The following is a 19,639-nucleotide window of genomic DNA, read 5'->3' on the forward strand; positions in this document are numbered from 1 at the left end:
GCTGAGGAAGAATGATTCCAAGTTTCCTCTTGGGCGATCACATGTATGAAATGTGAGTTTCATTAATTGCTATACTAACATTTCCTTTTCTGTTTGATTGATAATGTGTTCACACAGTTGGGTGTGTGGAATTAAAGGTAACTCCTGAAATAATTTTTTAAAATTATGTTTAAATCAGAAATTATTTGAATTGAACCCTTCCTTTAAAATCCAAATATGTAAGGAATGTGTTAAATTAGGCATGCAATAATTGAATCTAAAACTTGAAATCTTGAAGATAAAAGTAAAAAACTAATTGCAATGGGGACACCATAGATTCTATTCATGGCTCGCCCAAATAGCGTCGTTCTTAATGCAATTTTTGATACTCTAAAAAACTAAAACATTACCTAAATCATATGATTTAAACACACAAGTCTTTCAGTTTTTCATGATATTACATTTTGTCCTTAAAAAAAAAAAGATTCATGTTGCAACGCAGTCGTATGTCCCAATTCTAAACACATAAGTAATATCTGTTGTTTTTTAAATAACCATTGGTTGATTTTTTAATGTTCAGATTTGTTCATTTCTAACAAAAAGGGCTGTCACTTTTGTATTGTGCGAATAAATTGTAGCCTTTGGAATGGGTTTCAAAAACGCTTCCATAGCTTCTGCGTTTTCAGAGATGCCATAGAAATTGTTTTATACCAGGTGTGACATGAGGTGTGAACAGTCATCTGAAGTGAGTGTGCCCCCTTGTGAAGGGGCCCCCAGTTGGAAGGAGCACACCATCGGAGACACTGGCAATAATGGGGGATTTCCTCACAATGAGTCAATCATCTTCCCACTCAACTTCTACAAATTGTAAACGCAATGAGGCTAATGATTCAAAGACCCTTCCCGCTGCACCATGGTTCCTCGTGGTCTCACGTACTGAAGATGGTCAGTCCTTTGCTACGGTAAAGCCATTTATTATTCAGAAAGGTGTAGATGCAATTGCTGATCCTGTGAAATCCTGCTCTCGTTTATGGAATGGCACTTTGCTTTTGGAGAGCATTCTGATTCTCAAGCACAACTGCTTGCTGCCTTGCTTCACCATGGTTACCCTGTTCATATCGAGGCCCACAGAACCTTGAATTCTTCTCATGGTATAATTTACACCAGGCTGCTCGATGGTCTAACAAAAGCTGAAATACAATCTTACCTCTCTGATCAGAGTGTCATTGCTGTTCATCGTGTAATGAAAAGTTAATTCCATCTTGGTGTCCAGCCACACTGTTTCTCACCTTTGATAGGGTGTTGCTTCCATCTAAGCTCAAAGCAGGCTATGAAATTATCACCGTCCAGCCATACATTCTGAACCCAATGTGTTACAACCAGTGTCATCATTTTAATCACACTAGAGTGTGTTGTTCACACACAGCCACATATGTCGCCTGTGGTAGGGATATGCATGAGGGCAATTGTCCACCTCCTTCTTCCTGCTGTATCAACAGCAATGCCGGCCAAGCTGCCACCTCTCAGGAGTGTCCCGTGTATGTAGATGAGCAGGCTGTTCAAGAGGATAAAGGAAAGGTGCCTTATCCAGTTGCTCACAGGTTACTGGCTAGTTGCAAACCCAGTGTTCTCCCATCTGGTACCTATAGTTCTGTCCTTTTTACCCCTCGCTCCATGAACGACATGGCCACGCACATGCGACCTCAGACTTGGCTCTGAGGTTGTGAAATCGCTCAGTATCAAAGTAACATTGCCGTCGTGCTGTGCAACAAACCGTCAAACTCGCCTAAAGGGGTGAAGCCACCCACTACACAACCTGCAGGCAGGAAAGGACAGGAGGAGTACTCCCATGAAGACTTCCTCCATCCTTCCAGCCAAACACCACTCGAGTCTTCATCTAACTGGGAAGGCTCAAAGAAGTCCTCCAAATGCAAACAGTCTTCTACTTTGCCACCTTGAAGATCGTCTTCCCTGCTGTCGGCACTTGGTCCCTTAGCCTGGCCAGCCTCTGTGTCACTGGTGCGCACCAGCAACCATTTTTTGGTGGTGGACTCCACAGACTGACTGCACAAGAAAGCTGATGCTTCCGTGAACCCCATGGAGCAGGATTCTCCTGCTTCTGTGCCCCGTAGTAGCGCCTCTTCCCCAGCTGTCACTCGACAGTCACCGAGGTAACACCCCCACATCTCTTCATCATGACTCTCCTCCAATGGAACATTCGCAGCCTTTGGTCCCACAAAGATGATTTATGGCTGCTTTTAGCATTGCAGTGCCCCCTTGTACTGTTCAGGAAACAAATTGTGCCCTCATGGCTGCTTTGAGCTTCCAAATTTCTTATTGATTCGTTTTGACCTTCCCCCTGAGGTTGGCATTCCCTCTCATGGGGGCATCATGCTGCTCATATGGGATGACATTCATAGTCAGTCCACCTCACTGACTGCCAGTCTTCAAGCTGTGGCAGTTCGCCTTTTCCTTCCCTACCTGACGTTCTCTCTCTGCACCATTTATGTACCTCCATCCTTCGATGTCACCAGAGCAGACTTCCTTCAACTTATTGGGCAGCTACCTCACCCGTTTTTGCTACTCGGTGATTTCAATGCACAGAATCCCCTTGGGGGTTCTCCCAGGTCCTGTCAGAGAGATGTCCTCTTGGCTGACCTTCTTAACCAACTTAACCTCTTCTGCCTTAACACTGGAGCACCCACTTTCCTTTCTGACTCTTCACACACCAATCCCCATCTGGACCTATCTTTCTGCACTGCCGAGCTTGCCCATCGTCTTGAGTGGTCCGTTAATTCTGACAACTACTCAAGTGACCATTTCCCATATGCTGTCCGTTTGCTGACTCCTACCCCATCTGCATGTACAGCTAAATGGTAGCTCCTTAAGGCTGACTGGCAACTTTACTCCTGCCTGGCGACCTTTGAAGAACAAGATTTCCCAGTTGTGATGACTAAGTCGTATTTCTCACAAATGTTATCCTTACTGCTGCAGAACATTCCATCCCCTGCACTTCCTCTCTACCACATCGTGTCCCAGTCCCTTGGTGGACTGAGGCATGCCGCAATGGAATTTTTCATGGAGACATGCCACCCTATGCTAGAAAACTGCATTCATTATAAACAGATGGGTGAAACGTGTTGTCGAGTTCTTCAGGATAGCAATAGAGCTTACTGGATTTCATAAACTGGTTCATTTAACAGTTCCACAGCTTCCTATGTTGTGTGGGCCATCCTCCAACAGCTCTCTGGGACCAAGATCCATTGCCCAATTTCCAGCCTGACAGTACATGACGATGTCATCATGAATCCTATTGCTATCTCCAACACCTTGGGCCGCCATTTTGGGGAAGTTTCGAGCTCTTTCCACTATCACCCTGCCTTCCTCCATCAAAAGCAAGCGGCTCGGGCGATACCCTTCTGTTCTCAGAGTCTTGAGTGCTACAATGCTGTACTATGAGGGAGCTAGACCATGCTCTCAGTTCATCCTGATCCTCCACCTCAGCGCCAGATGCCATCCGCATTCAGATGTTACAGCTTCTTTCTCTTGCGGGCAAGCACTTCCTGCTTAACACGTACAACCACATTTGGGCAGGGGGCAAATTTGGTGGATGCTGGCGTGAAGCCACAGTCATACCCATACCTAGGCCCAGTAAGGACAAAAATCTTCCTTCTGGCTACTGCCCCATCTCATACCAGCTGTGTTTGCAAGGCAATGGAACATACAATTCATCCCAAGCTGGTGTGGTGGTTTGCGTCTCACAATTTACTGACGAATGCACAGTGTGGATTTTGAGCACGGCGTTCTGCATTTGACCATCTCGTTACTTTGTCCACCCGTATCATGAATCGTTTTCTGCAGAAATCCCGGATTGTGGCCATGTTTTTCAATTTGGAGAAGGCCTAAGACACCTGCTGGAGAACTGGTATCCTCTGTACTCTTTACACATAGGGCTTCGATGGGTGCCTGCCGTTTTCTTCGGGTATTTTTACAAGACAGTTTTCAAGGTGTGTGTGGGTTCTGCCTTATTGGACAACTTTATCCAGTAAAAGAGTCTGCCTCAGTGTTCCGCCCTGAGCATTGTCCTCTATGCTATTGCCATTAACCCTATAATGGCCTGTCTCATGCCGGGCATCACCGGCTTTCTTTTTGTTGACGATTGTGCCATCTATTGCAGTTCTCCATGAGCCTGTCTCACTGAGCGGCATCTCCAGTGGTGTCTTGATCATCTTTACTCCTGGAGCATCGATTATGGCTTTTGCTTTTCCCTTGACAAAACCATCTGTATGAATTTCTGGCTTTGGAAATGGTTTCTCCCACCATCTCTCCATCTTTGACCTGTTGCCCCTCCGTTTCTTGAAACCACGAAATTTCTTGGGCTCAGACTCTATAGGAAACACTCTTAGTCCTCCCATGTGACTTACCTGGCTGCCCACTGTACTCGGTCTCTCAGTATCCTGTGTGTTCTCAGTGGTACGCCCTGGGTGCCAATCAAACCACCCTCCTTCGCCTCCTTCGTTTGTACCAGTCACTTGTCTGTTTGAAACTCAACTATGGATGCTTTCTTTATGTGTCTGACAACGCATCCCTCTTATGCCGTCTCAACACTATCTACCATTATGGCATTCGTTGGGCCACAGGCACCTTTTACACCAACCCCATTGAGAGTCTGTCTGCTGAAGCTGCTGAATTATCACTGTCCTACTGCCGTGTCTTTATCCTCAGCAGATATGCATGCCATTTGTCTTCCAAGTGTGGCCACCCCACCTACACCTCTTCTTTCTTGATACCTTTGATCGTCAGTATGGGGCCCACTTTTGCCACTTGATACGGTGGCTTAACTCCACACTAGCTGCAACTTTCCCAGTGGGTGTGAACCATTCACTACCTTGGCTTTGTGCAGGGGCCCATGTTAACCTCAACCTGCATTCACTTCCTAAGGACACTACTCCAGCCTTGGTCTATCACCTCCAGTTCCACAACTTTCGCATGGTACTTTGCAATAGTACATTTGTCTACACTGATGGCTCTCGAACTGACCATGGGGTCGGGTGTGCCTTCATCATTGGCACCCATGTCTTTTGTTACCAACTTCCGGCACATTCCTCAGTATTTACAGCCAAGCTCTTCACCTTGTACAGGCCACGGAGTACATCCAGCAACACAGCATTTCTAATTGTGTCCTCTGCTCAGACTCACTCAGTGCCCTGCAAAGTCTAAGTTTCCTGTACACTGCTCATCCGTTAGTGCAGTCGGTCCAGGAAAACTGTCACTTGCTCACTCTTAAGCGGAGTCAGTGTCGCGTTTCTGTGGGTGGGTCCCTGGTCATGTCAGTCTGCTAGGAAACGAGTCTGCTGATGTTGCTGCCAAGGCTGCAGTCATCGTACCTCAGCCCACGAGTGCCAATATTACCTCCGATGATCTCTGCATTGCTGTCTGTTGCAAGGTGGTGTCCCTTTGACATCACCAATGGTCCTTCCTTCACGGGAATAAGCTTCGGCTTATTAGGTCTCCCCCAGCACCATGGATGGCCTCTCGCCCCTCCTGTCAGGAGGAGAATATTTTAACTCTGCTGTGTATTGGGCACTGCCTTTTTAGCCATTGTCATTTGCTAAGTGGCACTACCCCACCACTTTGTTCCCATTGCACCCAAATTTAACTGCCCACCACTTGCTGCTGGAATGCCCCTTTTTTTACATGCCAGCTTGGGTTTGCCATTTGATTTATCAGCCATTTTAGCGAATGATGTGCGGGCTGTTGACCGCGTTTTACTTTTTACCTTCCGAAGTCATAAGGCGAAGGCCATTTAATTTTGGAACTCTCTTTATGTATGGGGTTTCTTAGCCCTTTTTCCACTTGACTGTTTTTAGCGGTCTCCTATTCTGTCCATTGGGACTGACGTATAGTCGTTTAACTCCTCTCTGTGTTTGTGTTCTATAGTTTTGACTGGGGCACATATGACCCCAGTCATTTTTTGCATCCTAAAACAAAACAAAACAAAACATCTTTGATGGGTTGCATCCTCTGTTATGAGAAGATGTTTGGTTTTTTTCAAACTTCAGGGTGGTTGCGACAAGAATATTGTGATAGCTCAAGGTAGAAAATAATAATAGTTTTGAATATGAGCAAAAAACTTCACCTGAGTGTAAGTTATGCTCACTCAGTTGTCCAGAAACCATCTTCCAGTACCATAAAACATGGTTTTTGCTTGAATCTGCATTTGTGCACATTCATAAAAATCTGTAGCTCGGCCAGCTTACCATTTTCTGTGTTTCATCTTGTTCCACACTCCTCTCCTCATAGTACCGCCAATAGCATCCATCACAACTTTACTATGACATACAGCAAAGAATAACAGTCCATTTACACTTTAAATACTTTCAACCACAAACTGGATAATGTGTACTTGTTTTCAAATAGGGAAGTACAGCCATCTCAACAGATTGTCAACTTGTTTGAGACATGAGATTTTCTTCTTTATGTCAACTATAATTTGTACAAGAACACAGCAACAAGTGTTAGATCTGATTAGTGATGATGGCATGATAAAATGTTTCCAAAGCATCCAGGCATGACCTGTGAAGCCTGTACTTGTTCAGGTGATGAATAAGCACTTCAGATTTTGTCTTCATTAACCAGGAAAATTATCTACAAAGTCTGTCTGTGGATCTCCAGATTTGAGAGATCCATTTCGCACATGTCCCCAATTCTGCAGATTGTGAGTTTTTAAGGAAGCAGTGAAATATAAAATTTGCTTATCAGTTTCTGACACTATATCAGCAATGGAACCATTAACTTTTGCATATTTTTGTTACCTGTCAGCATCAATCTATTTTTTCCATTTTACTTCTTTGCCACTCAACTTCATTATTTAATGTGGAGTGAAGTTTAGGAAACACAATTTTTATGCTTTTTACTCGAGTTCATAGTACACATGAATTGACAGTAGACTACATGTTCCAATAACTCCTTATCTCATGAAAAAATGCTCTTTTCAGTGCCATTTTTCAGTGCATTCACCAGATAATCAGAGTTGGCATGACACCTTCATACATACATTGAGGTGTATTCAAAACCAACAAAATGTGTAATGAATGAAAGTATGTTTTTTTGTCCCATTTTTGTGTCTGCCTAAAATTGCTTCTAATCTCCCTGAGTTGAAAACACTCTGTATTGTTTTTGCAAAACTCTGTGCATCGTAGTGTTGGGATCTTTAAAAAATTTAGTATTCCATCTGTCAGGTGCATGACAGATTGTCAACTCTGTTGTAAAAAAATTCAACTGTTTGCTTCTCTTCTTCTGAAACCTTGTTATTCAAGTTGTGTTGTTAATGTGTGCTTAAACATTATAGAAGCTGCTGCACTGGAACATGTAATTTGTTTGTTACTGCATATGTACAAGTTGGGCTGTCTGGATGTAGCTATTCTGATCATTTCACTGCATTTCCTAAAGTTGATGGGGATTAGTATGAACTCCAGTGACAAGAGTGGTTGCGTATTTTCTTTCATTGTACATACTCCTCACAACTCTTTCTTTCCCTTTTCCTTCATTTTAAATCTAGACATTTGCTAAATTGCTCTCTTTCCTTTCTTCTGAAGTCTTGTGGCATTTTCTTGTTTTCCTCTAAATTGAACCAATTGTAATTGATTTGCTTATACTACTGCAAAATTTCTCTCTCTCTCTCTCTCTCTCTCTCTCTCTCTCTCTTTCTTCAATATACTATCCATTATACTTAGCAGAAAGCTAGTATTAATAATGTGTAACAATGCACCGGCCTTCATATACAGATGTATTATGACGTAAATTATTCAGAAAATGAAACATTTATTGTTTCATCCACAAAATAATTCCTCCATAAATCATTGCTTTACAGCACCATTAAAAAATTGTTTAAAGTTAACTAACAAAAACGTAAACTTTCTTCCTGACCTACATTCTGTGTACTAAGTATCCTTGATGTTAAATTCTTCTTTGGATATCAGTATGTTTAGTTTCCATATCTGACATCAAACATAATGAATTTAAACTTAAAATGCCTCTAACACTGTAGCCAAACAAAATGTATTTTGTAACATGGTCTGTGCAGTTCAAATCAGCACACAGGAGGTGTCATACTGATCAGTACATCAGGTATGTAAGGTGAAGACAAAGATTCTTCATATCATTATAACCTCTACTTGTAGCTTTCAGAAAATAGATGTGGGAAATTATTTGCGTCTTTCCTCCTCAGACAGGAAAATAGATACTACAGATGAAGCCTTATGCAGAAAGGAAGATAATGTTTACAGAATTATATTTTGCTCTCAAGCTTACATTCTGGAATGGCTCAAAACTACAAGTTCGTCAGACAAGATGGCTGCCCTTCACTTAACTTCAGGAGGTTAAATCGCTAGTACTGAGAATAAATGCATGCAAAAGTATAAGGAGCTTCCCTAGCTTTTGGAATTATTAATTCCTTCATCTGGAAAGAGTTGGTAACAGATACAGGAAGTTTAGGAAAGGAGGGCAGTTCACTGAGTCCCAAAGAGTGTTACCCACAAGGAAACATAATCAGTTTGACCTTATATTTTAGAAAGAACGAAAGCATACAATTTTTTGGGGTATGACACTTTTTTTCTTTTAAAATTTCCTAAGACATTCAGGTGTGTCTAATACTCAAAATTAATGTAAAGATGTTGAGTGTTTGATTTAAAATTCCTGCCAGGTTTAAAAAAAGGCCATATATTCAATGCTGTGGGAAACCTCTCTCTACCTGGCAACACTGGATTCAACTGGCAGCAGCAGTGCACTGATGCGACTAACGTGAGTTGTGGAGCTTCACAAGCTTGCTAACACTGTCCCCCTCCTGCCCTACTGTCACAAACCCAGAACATTGTGTAGCCTATGATGTCTCACTGCAGTCTACAGTGCCAGCGAAATTGAACTGAAAAGGATTAGTGTTATCAGTAATAGAAGAGTATTTTCTTTAGTAGTTTCCTAATGGAAAAAATAGAGGTTTCATATGATGTGGGCTATAAATTGAGGGCGGTAGCAAATGCAGAACAATATGGAAACAGAATGGGTGAGTGGCATTTTAGTCCTCCTCCAACAGAAAGAGCCATTCATAATTGGCGTGCTAGTAAGGAAGAACGGAAACAATGAAGAAAACTACATGTGCAAATTGAGGACTGAATGCATAATGGCCAAAACTACACTGGTATCCAAAATTAATACAATAAACAACTACTTCACTGTTGTTGTTGTTGTTGTTGTGGTCTTCAGTCCTGAGACTGGTTTGCTGCAGCTCTCCATGCTACTCTATCCTGTGCAAGCTTTTTCATCTCCCAGTACCTACTGCAACCTACATCCTTCTGAATCTGCTTAGTGTATTCATCTCTTGGTCTCCCTCTACGATTTTTACCCTCCACGCTGCCCTCCAATACTAAATTGGTGATCCCTTGATGCCTCAGAACATGTCCTACCAACCGATCCCTTCTTCTGGTCAAGTTGTGCCACAAACTTCTCTTCTCCCCAATCCTATTCATACTTCCTCATTAGTTATGTGATCTACCCATCTAATCTTCAGCATTCTTCTGTAGCACCACATTTCGAAAGCTTCTATTCTCTTCTTGTCCAAACTATTTATCATCCATGTTTCACTTCCATACATGGCTACACTCCATACGAATACTTTCAGAAATGACTTCCTGACACTTAAATCTATACTGGATGTTAACAAAGTTCTCTTCTTCAGAAACGCTTTCCTTGCCATTGCCAGCCTACACTTTATATCCTCTCTACTTCGACCATCATCAGTTATTTTGCTCCCCAAATAGCAAAACTCCTTTACTACTTTAAGTGCCTCATTTCCTAATCTAATTCCCTCAGCATCACCCGACTTAATTAGACTACATTCCATTATCCTTGTTTTGCTTTTGTTGATGTTCATCTTATATCCTCCTTTCAAGACACTGTCCATTCCATTCAACTGCTCTTCCAAGTCCTTTGCTCTGTCTCACAGAATTACAATGTCATCGGCGAACCTCAAAGTTTTTATTTCTTCTCCATGAATTTTAATACCTACTCCGAATTTTTCTTTTGTTTCCTTTACTGCTTGCTCAATATACAGATTGAACAACATCGGGGAGAGGCTACAACCCTGTCTTACTCCCTTCCCAACCACTGCTTCCCTTTCATGTCCCTCGGCTCTTATAACTGCCATCTGGTTTCTGTACAAATTGTAAATAGCCTTTCGCTCCCTGTATTTTACCCCTGCCACCTTTAGAATTTGAAAGAGAGAATTCCAGTCAACATTGTCAAAAGCTTTCTCTAAGTCTACAAATGCTAGAAACGTAGGTTTGCCTTTCCTTAATCTTTCTTCTAAGATAAGTCGTAAGGTCAGTATTGCCTCACGTGTTCCAGTGTTTCTATGGAATCCAAACTGATCTTCCCCGAGGTTGGCTTCTACTAGTTTTTCCATTCGTCTGTATAGAATTCGTGTTAGTATTTTGCAGCTGTGACTTATTAAGCTGATAGTTCGGTAATTTTCACATCTGTCAACACCTGCTTTCTTTGGGATTGGAATTATTATATTCTTCTTGAAGTCTGAGGGTATTTCGCCTGTTTCATACATCTTGCTCACCAGATGGTAGAGTTTTGTCAGGACTGGCTCTCCCACGGCCGTCAGTAGTTCCAATGGAATATTGTCTACTCCGGGGGCCTTGTTTCGACTCAGGTCTTTCAGTGCTCTGTCAAACTCTTCACGCAGTATCATATCTCCCATTTCATCTTCATCTACATCCTCTTCCATTTCCATAATATTGTCCTCAAGTACATCGCCCTTGTATAGACCCTCTATATACTCCTTCCACCTTTCTGCTTTCCCTTCTTTGCTTAGAACTGGGTTTCCATCTGAGCTCTTGATATTCATACAAGTGGCTCTCTTCTGTCCAAAGGTCTCTTTAATTTTCCTGTAGGCAGTATCTATCTTACCCCTAGTGAGACAAGCCTCTACATCCTTACATTTGTCCTCTAGCCATCCCTGCTTAGCCATTTTGCACTTCCTGTCGATCTCATTTTTGAGACGTTTGTATTCCTTTTTGCCTGTTTCACTTACTGCATTTTTATATTTTCTCCTTTCATCAATTAAATTCAATATTTCTTCTGTTACCCAAGGATTTCTACTAGCCCTCGTCTTTTTACCTACTTGATCCTCTGCTGCCTTCACTACTTCATCCCTCAAAGCTACCCATTCTTCTTCTACTGTATTTATTTCCCCCATTCCTGTCAATTGCTCCCTTATGCTCTCCCTGAATCTCTGTACAACCTCTGGTTCTTTTAGTTTATCCAGGTCCCATCTCCTTAAATTCCCACCTTTTTGCAGTTTCTTCAGTTTTAATCTACAGGTCATAACCAATAGATTGTGGTCAGAGTCCACATCTGCCCCTGGAAATGTCTTACAATTTAAAACCTGGTTCCTAAATCTCTGTCTAACCATTATATAATCTATCTGATACCTTTTAGTATCTCCAGGGTTCTTGCATGTATACAACCTTCTTTCATGATTCTTAAACCAAGTGTTAGTTATGATTATGTTGTGCTCTGTGCAAAATTCTACCAGGCGGCTTCCTCTTTCATTTCGGTCCCCCAATCCATATTCACCTACTATGTTTCCTTCTCTCCCTTTTCCTACACTCGAATTCCAGTCACCCATGACTATTAAATTTTCGTCTCCCTTCACAATCTGAATAATTTCTTTTATTTCATCATACATTTCTTCAATTTCTTCGTCATCTGCAGAGCTAGTTGGCATATAAACTTGTACTACTGTAGTAGGCGTGTGCTTCGTATCTATCTTGGCCACAATAATGCGTTCACTCTGCTGTTTGTAGTAGCTTACCCGCATTCCTATTGTCCTATTCATTATTAAACCTACTCCTGCATTACCCCTATTTGATTTTGTGTTTATAACCCTGTAGTCACCTGACCAGAAGTCTTGTTCCTCCTGCCACCGAACTTCACTAATTCCCACTATATCTAACTTCAACCTATCCATTTCCCTTTTTAAATTTTCTAACCTACCTGCCCGATTAAGGGATCTGACATTCCACGCTCCGATCCGTAGAATGCCAGTTTTCTTTCTCCTGATAACGACATCCTCTTGAGTAGTCCCCGCCCGGAGATCCGAATGGGGGACTATTTTACCTCCGGAATATTTTACCCAAGAGGACGCCATCATGATGTAATCATACACTAAAGCTGCATGCCCTCGGGAAAAATTAGGGCTGCAGTTTCCCCTTGCTTTCAGCCGTTCGCAGTACCAGCACAGCAAGGCCATTTTGGTTATTGTTATAAGGCCAGATCAGTCAATCATCGAGACTGTTGCCCTTGCAACTACTGAAAAGGCTGCTGCCCCTCTTCAGGAACCACACGTTTGTCTGGCCTCTCAACAGATACCCCTCCGTTGTGGTTGCACCTACGGTACGGCTATCTGTATCGCTGAGGCACGCAAGCCTCCCCACCAACGGCAAGGTCCATGGTTCATGGGGGGGGGGGGGGGGTACTTCACTGTCCTGTGTTTAATTCATGATACAATCCTACAAACTGTCAACCAGATGTCCGTATGATCGTGTTCTGCATGGAAGATGGCATTCCCTTCAACTGACAGCCATGCTAATGATATCAGGGCATGTATGAAATGAGGTAGCATTTGTTGGGTAGCCCCACATTCACAATCACCATGTACACAGCTGCAGACAGTGCAGTTTTACTTGGAGAAAATGCCTACTAGACTCGGCAGTGGAGGGCCGTAGAAAGAAAGGAAGCAGGACAGGAAAAAATTGATGCGGCCTGATGGCTTAGTGTGAATTGTTCTGTTGTTTCTTGGATGTAGCGACAGTTCATAGGGACTGAAACTGTATCTCCAAGTCCAGAACAGGGTCAACTGCATGTGACTTCTGAAGAGAGGACTGTTATTTGGCTGTAAGGTCACAACAGGCGGCCTTTGTACTGCACGACAGCTGGCATATGAGCTTGCAGCATCTGCTGGATGTGTTGTATCAAGATAAACTGTGTGCAGGTGGCTTTGGCAGAGTGGCCTTTATTATTGGAGAGCTGCTGTATGTCTACCTCTGACACATGTTCACAGCAGGCTATGTCTAGAGTGAGCAGGTAGCTTGCTTCTGACTCAGGGCAGGTTGCCCTGTCCTGTGTTCGAATGGTGGACCCCGTGCTGCATTCCAGGATGTCACTCTGTGTGTGACATGCGTTTGGTGTAGGCTGTGATAGAGGGTCAAGAATCATGTAGTATACAAACCACTGAATACTTCAATGCTCCAGATTGTTAGTTTGATGCAAAGCTTCTGTCTTTCCACTAGCATGTTGCAGCATTGGTTGTTGCTATACTATGCCCAGCTGGCTCTTCTTTTCAAAGCAAGTTGGCTATATTTTGCTTTGCAATGTGTAACACACTCACCCATCTGCACCTGGCTCTGTTTCAACTCACTTCTGTTCAGGCGTTGCAATCTCCCCATGGAAAATTACCCTCTACCACGCAATAATTAATAATGGTCAACCAAATCATCCACATGTATTTACGTTTGAAAAGTATCTGATCAGATTTTCTAGTAATATATGCGCCGACAGCTCGTTGACGCCAAGGTATTTTTCTAGTACGTTTATTCTTTGGAACAACAGAGGTACAGAAATGTATGCTCCATGGTTATTATAGAGAGAGAGAGAGAGAGAGAGAGAGAGAGAGAGAGAGAGGAACAGCTTCGGAAGTATCGGTTGGAAGATTGTCGGATTGCTAAAGGAGATTTATTTACTCTTCTTCGCGCTAAAGCGAGCTAGGAAAGTTTGTGCCGCTAGCGTGATAGATAAAGAGAAAGACAAACCTGTAAAAGAAAATTACATGAGACTTGGAACCAACAGAAAACGGAACATGTACGGAAATGGATTCAATATACAATTTTCCTCAGAAATAAGGTTTGTGACCATTTTATTCTAGAGTGAATGACGAATGAGTTCTCTGTCTGAACCATTGATGATTGTCTGGGCCCTGTAATTAATTGGGAAGTTTCAGCTGTGACGAAGAGAGCCTGCAATCTCAGAGTTTTTTGAAATCGTCCAAAAAGGCTTCGTCCACATCTGAAATTTTAGATCTGTCGTAAACTGAACGAATTGTTCAAACGATCGATTTTCCCAACTGAATGCAGCGCTTAATAATAATAACAAATGTAAAGATCTTTTCTAGCAAGCCAGCCGCTGAATATTAAGACGAAGGGCTCCACCCGAGATTTTACTAGGCTGATTTCACGTAAATAATATAGTTAAACTGTACACAGATAAAGGACAGAGAGAGAGAGAGAGAGAGAGAGAGAGAGAGAGCGAATGAAATTCGAGAAATTACTCAGAATCCTCCATTAGCATAATTGTTTGTCTGTCTTTTCACGGATCAGCCTAATAAGAAAACACGAAGCCCTGACTTTATTGTACCGATTTATGTGTGAGGGTGAAAGAGCGATAAAGGCGACAGATACACTTCTGTACAGACAAAACATTACACCAAGTTAGCGGCAAGCTGCATTCATATAGACTTTCATCATTTACAGAGTAGAATTCATTATAATGGCCAATCCGTGACAGGACACGTTTTTGGACGTTGTTAAAATAATTTTGTTCTCTGTTTCATGTGAACTACAACGAGACAACTTAACTTGGAAAAGAGAAGAAATACTCGCAGGCAAATTAAGTGTTTTTTATTAAAGCTTGCTAGTATTGAGGAAGTAGACGTAGATTTGAACATTTACTAATTGTGTTCATGCCAGACGTAGTTTGATTGACCTGCCCTATTTGCATTTACCTGTATATACTATAAGAAAGTAGCCACAGAAGTATTCTTGTGTGAAGGGAGATATATACATATTGACGATAGAACATTTATATGGTTTTAACTAGGGCAATGTTTAAGATGAGTCAAGCAGAGCAGAGCAACACGCAACAGCCTTCAGCTGTGAGCACGGATAATAGTGATGTAGTAAGAAGTGTTGTAGAACCGATCGCTACAGATAGTGCAATAGAACGCCCGGTAGACACGGCTGGAGATGTAACAGCAAGTATGCAACATGGATTAGATCCATTAGTAATTATCATGAGACAGATGCAGATGATAACCGAGAGCATGAATAATATGAAAACCGACATTAATGCGAAGTTAGCCTCAGTTACCGAGGGGCAAAATAATTTGAATGCGAAATTAGCCTCAGTTACTGAAGGGCAGGAAAATCTGAAAGCTGAGATTAAGCAGCAGTTACATGACAGTTTTTCCGAATTAGAGCAGCGGATAGAGGCGAAGACAAAGGAACTTAAAGATCAGGCCGAAGAGACGGAACGAAAATTAACTGCACAAATAGAATTGGTTAAAGCTCAATGTGAGGAATCTACTCAACGCGTACGTGTAGAAATGAAGGAGTATGTGGCTATTAAGATAGATACCGTACGGGAACAGTTGGAAATGGTTCTGCAATTAGTACAAAAGCAAGATGCCATGTCATGTGCAATTGCGCAACTTCCTGAATTGGCACGTACGCAGACGAACCTAAAGGAAAGTGTTGAACATCTGACTGAACGTCAAGACGTTATAGACCACCAAATTAATGTATTAACGGGTAAATTATTCGAAATCACATTAGAAAAGAAAAGGCTAATGTGTGAAAACGTTGAGCAAAATGTTAAAGCAGCATTCCAGAGTCTATGCGGCAAACAGGAAGAGAATTTGTTTGCGAAAGGACTTGAGGAAGTGCGACAGCAGTTAGGTGCTGATTTCGAGCATTGGAAACAAACGATAGAAGAGTCAATACGCGTTTCACAACAAGGCTCAGAACAAATGAATACCGGCCAGCAGCAGAAGTTGGCAGCGTCTGTAGAACCAGTTACTGCACATTCGCACACGATACCGACTTGTGTGAGTAACTCGAATATTAAATTGCCACGAGCTAGTTGTTCGCGTGAAGTTTTATCTGACGGAGATTACGAAAGCCTTTGCCATGCCGAAGAAAAAATGATAAAGCATCGGCAATTCCAGATTTTTAACACTGACAAAAGGGGGGTCCATCCGATTGTTTTTATCCGAAGTTTTAGAGGAGTGCTACCCAGAAATTGGTCGGAGTGGCAGAAAATCAGTTTCGTGACTGGGTATATACAAGGTTCGAGGGCGCTCTGGGCCTCGGACATGACTTCTGTTTGCTCGACATATGACTATTTTGAGAAAGCGTTTTTAGCAAAATTCTGGTCAGAAGGGGTACAGGAACGCCTAAGGCAGGAGGTGCTCTGCCCAGAGCCTTTCTCTTTTTCAAAAGGAAGCCTAAGGAAGTATTTTGAAAAATATATAAACAAAACTAGATATTGGGACAGACCTATGCCTTTGCCAGACATAATAAACATACTTAAGGCAAGATTACCAACTAACATCCGGAATCAATTAATTTACGGGAACGATAAAGACTTGGAGTCATTCCTCACGACGTTAGATCATATAAACATTATAGAAGAGAGCAACCAGAAAGCCCGTAACAACAGATTCCAATATAGGGAGATAGAACCTCCGCCAAAGGGTAGGCAAGGGAACGCACAGAGATCGATAAATAGTGGAGAAGCCCCTCAAAATCTCAATAATAATAATACCGGCAATAGTCTTGCGAGGGGCTATCCAAGGAACAACAGGAATGGGAAACGATACAATCCCGTATGGGGGAACGAAAGGAATTTCAGACCGCAAGCCTGGAACAATAACAGTAATAGAAAGTGGAATCAACCGGGGGGAATAGATTCAAATAACCAACATCAGTGGGGACGGACATCTACGAATCAACCGGTAATTACCGAAGTGACGGACGATGTCAACCACCAGGCGAATCAAAATCCAACAAACTTGTAAGGACCCACTCGTGCCCTGGAGGAGCGGTCAACAATTGGTTGAGGGGCAACAGGATATGTGTACCCATGCTAACGTATAATGATGGACGATTACTGGCAGATGAATTGACCGAGGACTTAGAACTCCAAGATGAGGATAAGGAACAGGTGGCAGTAGCCGAAGTGCAAGTCATTTTGGAGACTGTACCTATAGTGGCGGTTTTGGACACAGCTGCAACCACGAATGTTATTTCGGAGGCTCTATTCAACAAGATCAGAAATATAAGACGAGTACCAATTTTTCCAGTTCAAAATTGGAGAATAATAGGCGCCGTTGGGGCTAGATCGGCTAATGTAAAAGTGCAGTCACTACTTAGTGTAGAAGTCGGAAATATTAAGCACATTCCTTGTTGTAAAAAATTTGGTGGTAGACTGCATTATAGGAGTCGACAGCCTACGTCAATACGGATGCAGAATAGATTTTAAAACAGGAAAAATTTGGTTAAATTTAAATAAACAAGAAATTGAGTTGGACTTGTTGAAAAAGGAAAGCCTTACCAGAAAATATAATAGTGGGATCAGTGTGCAAGTAATCAGGACTGCACAAAATTCTAAACAGCACGTAAATAATGAGTTTCAAGTCAAAGGAGACTTCGGTCAATTAGTGTATGAGAAGTTAAATGAATCCGACTGCATTACTGAAGAGCAGAAGAAGCAGCTCAAAGAATTATTATTAGTGTATGAAAATGTGTTTGACGAAAGGCCAGGAGTTATTAAGGGATACATATGCCATCTCTACGTTAAGCCACACGAAACGTATTGTAGAACTTTCTATCCTGTTCCCTGGAGGTTAAAGGCTCAAGTTCAGAAAGAAATAGATCGCATGTTGAAATGGGGTTTGATCGAACCCTCTACAAGCCCATACTGCTCCCCATTGTTGGTCGTGCCAAAAGCAAATGGAACTGTGAGACTGGTACTCGACGCCAGGGAAATAAATTAAATCATAATTCCAGTGAGAACACATCCGGAAAACATAGAGGAACTGATACAACGGTTCCAGGATATCCAATATTTGACGAGCATCAATTTGCGGAGTTCGTATTGGCAGGTCAAGCTGGATGAGTTATCAAGGAAATATACAGCTTTCATTTATGCCGGAAGAATTTACAAATTTACTGTAGTTCCTTTCGGACTCAACATTAGTGCTGGGATCTTTATAGCAGCTCTAGATTATGCTCTAGGCCCAGAACTAAGAAGCAGGATAACAGTATTTGTTGATGATATGCTTATTGCATCGAAGACCAGGGAGGAGCATATTACCTTACTGAGTCGGGTGTTGGACGTGTTCAAAACCATGGGAATAACTGCTAACCTACAGAAATCCCATTTTGCACTAAACAGAATCAAGTTCCTGGGACATATATTTGACGCAAAGGGAATTTTACCGACCAAGGAGAAGCTAATTGCGATTAGTAAGTTTCCAACACCGAGAAATAGGAGGCAATTAAAAGGGTTTATGGGTCTTGCCTCATTTTTTAGAAGATTTATAACGAATCAGGCCATGAATGCAGCAGCTCTGAATAGTTTGCTGAAGAAGGATGTGCCCTGGCTCTGGACATTAGAGTGTCAAGAAGCATTTGAAGAGATAAAGAAGCAATTAGTAAATGCACCGCTTTTGTACCATCCGGACATGCAAGAGGAATTCTACTTGTCAACAGATTCGTCAAATGTGGGTCTTGGAGCGTGCCTTTTCCAAGTACGCAAGATAAATGGACAGCTTACCTTTTGTCCTATTGCGTTTGCTAGTCGTGTTTTGTCCAACTGTGAACGAACGTACACGACAACAGAATTAGAGGCTCTTGCGGTCGTCTGGGGACATAAAAAAATTTCATTATTATTTATATGGGTGGAAGACTATCGTATATTGCGATCACCAATCATTAACGTTTTTACAAACTTGTAAACTGTTACACCCCAGACTGGCTAGATGGACGCTCGCTCTGCAACAATACCAGTTTAAGATCGTACATGTCTCAGGGCAGCAAAACATTATTGCTGACGCTCTATCAAGGTCACCGCTGGATTTAACCAAAGAGATTGAAGTAAATAATTCCTCAGAATTCCCTGTATTGCTGCTGCAGGAAAAACCATTTAAGACGTACTACGTCAATTTGTGTGTGCATATGGCCCAGTTACAGAAAAAAGATGCTCAATGGGGAAGTGTCATTCAAAGGTTACAACAGCAACCTTCGGATCAGATGGCAAATTATTACAAGCTGGTAAATGGCGTATTATTTTTCCGCTGTGGAAGGCCAAACAAAGTCGGTTGGTGTGTTTGTATACCTGAGGCGCAAATAGAGAAACTTGTATGGTTCACTCATTTAACCTGGGGACATTTCGGTACGACAAAATGTGCAGACAAGATAAGTGGGTACTGTTATTTTCCCAACATGAAGTGTAGAGTGCATGAGGTCTTAAAGAGATGCATAATATGTCAAAAAACAAAGCCGGATTCAAAAGGGACTAAGCACCCATTATGCTCAATATTAGTACAAGAACCAAAAGAATTAATTTCATGCGATCTGTGTGGACCGTTACCTACTTCAAGAGGTGGTGTTAAATATGTGTTGGCATTTCTCGATGTGTGTACGAAATACGTAAAGCTATACCCAATAAAGGCGGCTACAGCCAAAGTAATTGTATTAAGATTGATAAGGGATTATCTTCCACATGTTGGTACACCTAAGGCGATCATAACAGACAATGC

At 42.1% G+C, this 19,639-nt stretch overlaps 1 protein-coding gene across 6 annotated transcripts in view; it reads left to right on the forward strand.

Annotated features, from left to right (window-relative positions):
* The window catches only part of LOC126427400 (zinc finger protein 708-like), a 181,102-nt gene that overhangs the window by 85,902 nt on the left and 75,561 nt on the right, over positions 1-19,639 (forward strand). The gene's annotated exons all lie outside the window — the stretch shown is intronic.

This window comes from Schistocerca serialis, chromosome 11 (genome assembly GCF_023864345.2).
Source record: "Schistocerca serialis cubense isolate TAMUIC-IGC-003099 chromosome 11, iqSchSeri2.2, whole genome shotgun sequence".
NCBI lineage: Eukaryota > Metazoa > Arthropoda > Insecta > Orthoptera > Acrididae > Schistocerca > Schistocerca serialis.